Genomic DNA, 3,217 nt, shown 5'->3' with positions numbered 1-3,217 from the left:
AAACAATTTTTATTTGCTAGAGCAGTTTTTTTCGATAACTTAAAGAAAAAGGAAATAAAATAGAACACATCCAATTATTCTTCTGACTGTACAGTTTATACAAAAATGTATGAACAATTTGTTAATTGTTTCAACAAATATAATTGGTTTTAAACCATTATTTTTCCAAAACATTTTTTTAAATCGTATTAAGCATTTCAAGTCTGATATTACTGTTGTAACATTATTGCTCTTCGCTAACCGGGGATTGATTTTGTGTTATGTATATTCTTAATTTAATTGCTACACTTGGCTGATTTTAAAAAGTGATTTTATTATATACCGAAAATTATATTAATTTTTGATAATAATTCTGTTGCATTTTAAACTAATCTCAAAGATATTTATTTTGATCTAGAGATTCATTCAAATTGCGTTTACTTTATCCTTTCCAGTAAATTGCAACCACCAAAATACATTGATTACAATACTGAAAGGATATTAAAACTAGTCCTAAACATTTTACAATTACACTTGAAAATTATTTATACAACAGAAAAAAAAGTAAATCTTATTTTCAGAATAAAATTTCTTACTGAAATTTTAAATCATCAAAAAAAAAACAACAAAAATCATAGATTGTGGATTCACTCGAGGGAGAGATGATTACGTCTTTTATCTATGAATTCAATATATATTTTAGGTAATTACACCAGTATTACAAATAATCAAATAGGATTCTCCTCCAATATTAATCGAAAATAAACCAAGACTTCCTTCGCACATCGAGGTTTTTATCATACGATAAATTTCAAAGTCGTTACGAATTCTATTCTGGCTCAATTTTTACAACAATTCAAAATAAAATGCCCCTACAAATTTCAATAGCTAACGCAACCATGCACAACGAGGTTTCTTTATCGTAAGATAAAGTGCAAAGTCGTTACAATAAAAGTTGCGCACGCTATCTTTTTATTTATTTAAAAATCCCCACACTAAGATGCAAACATTCACGAGGTCTCCACATAAATGTGGAGTGCAAAGTCGTTACAATCATGCATAATATAATTTTAAAAAATTAAAAAAAATGGAAATTTCCAAAAACTTACGTATAACTATCCGAATTCTGATGAATTTGGATAGTTTAATGAACGGAAGTTAGTGATACAAGCAGGAGAATCCTTAGCGGATAGCATCCTTCTTGAATGACGCTTATACTTTTCGAATGATACTCTCACGATAGGTGGATGAGTGAACCAGGGGAGACTCCCTCCTCGTCAATCCTTGCGTAAGAAGTCTTCGTAATTGAAAGAGACCTGGTACCGGTATCGCAATCAATTTATAGAGTGCATTGGTCCCACGCTACCCCCACTTATTAGCTGAAGGCGCGCGCAATTGATCGTATGAGCGAATGATTTAGTGAATCATCCCTTAGTTCTACCTGGCTGTCCACTTTTAAGTCAAGAGCGTATCAATATAAATATTCGCCCGTAGCTTTATTATTAAATTCCAATTATGAAAATAGAACGGACTGTCTCAACGCCCCCCTAAATGGATAGAGCTTTTATCTTTTAAAAGGTCTTATTCGTTTCCAAAAAAATATATCTCAAAAGTTAACAAACAAACAAAATTTTAACCGTGGGAGAATGGCATATCGATACTTTTAACCTTACATATACATATAACGATTAATGCCCCCCTAAGCTAAAAAATTCTTTAGAGAGAGAGAGAGAGAGAGAGAGAGAGAGAGAGAAAATCTATTTGTAATTCCTCATTTTCAATAAATTGATAACCATCAATGCCCACCTAAACGAATGGGTTCAAATTAATTAAGAACATTCGTTTACAATAAGTTGTACATTTTTACATTTTTTTTGTATAGCAAACAAGTAATTTTAATGATTATAACTAAGTAGCTGAATACTATTACGTTGATTATTGTGATTATGCACTATCTATTTTAAACATTTACTAACAAAAAAAATACCAGGAATTACATGGGGAAATTTTTAGATTTCCCATTCGTTGAGAATAAAATTAAGTGATAGACAATGGTGGTATTGATTGCGATTGCTATTGTGTATCATGTCTAGATGGAGTGTAACTTCGTATGTACCACCTAGCTCAAAATTCCTCATCCTAATGCAATTTTTCATTTCATTTATTATTCTTGTTTCCCACATATCAATAATCAGTTTCCCTAACGTTTCAGTTAATTTCTTAATGCTTGAATAAATATTTTTTATATTAATACTCTTTAGTACGCACTTAAGTTTTCTAAATTGCCATTTAAATTGTTTTTTGTGCACTCTAGTGCTCCTATTTTCCTGTATTTTTCTTAATTTTTCCTTTTTACTTTGACACTGCTTAGAGTCGTTTGGTAGTTTTCGATATTGGCACATTCCAATTTCCTGCTTTGCTCCATCTGCTGAAGCTTCATTTCATAACTTTCCAAATAAAATTTTATCTTCCTTTCTTTGCTTGAGAAGTTCTGAGGATATTTTTATCTCTTTATATATTTCTCCAAGTGGTAATGAATCTTTTAAATCTATTCTTTCAATGGATTTTATGATTGGTTTAATTGTGGTTTCATGTTTGAGGGATAATGTGACCCATGATGTTTTAGAGGGGTACATTTCTCTATCCATTTGGATATCCTCGGGAAAACCTTCAGTAATTCGTTTTTTATGCAGAATTATTTGCAGTTTGGCTTCTTCTTTAATTGCTGCCTCCAATTTTTTTAGTTTTTTAGTGGCTCTCGTTCTTTTCGGCCGGGGTCTGTTTCTTGATTTCAGGCTTTTTTTTTGGCCGTGACTAGCCTCTTTCTTTTTCTCTGGAGTATTGGTCCATTTCCTTTGAGTCTGGTTGCATATATTTTTACATTGAACCGAATGCTCTTTGGTAAAATTTGGTATCCGGTGAATACGGTTCTGAGAAATTCCCATATTGTCGCTTTTCAAACTTATGAAGGAGAAATGATCAAGTACTGTTTGTATACCACGATCTTCAAAAATTTTCGAGTCGGATAGTTTAGTCCTTGCTTTAGCCATCTGTTAACATAACGAGTATCCCGGTTCTAATTCCTACCTCATGAATTACAAATTATATTCACCTATATCCCTTTTTCCGAACGAAACGACTTATTCTACTTGGGTATCTCCTTTTCTCAAAGCAAGTGTTAAATTTTATGAGAGAAAAAAAATAAAAAGAATTCAAATGAATAAGAAAATCATATTTT

This window comes from Belonocnema kinseyi, chromosome 9 (assembly GCF_010883055.1).
Source record: "Belonocnema kinseyi isolate 2016_QV_RU_SX_M_011 chromosome 9, B_treatae_v1, whole genome shotgun sequence".
In the NCBI taxonomy this organism is placed as follows: Eukaryota; Metazoa; Arthropoda; class Insecta; order Hymenoptera; family Cynipidae; genus Belonocnema; species Belonocnema kinseyi.
This window is presented reverse-complemented; position numbering follows the sequence as displayed.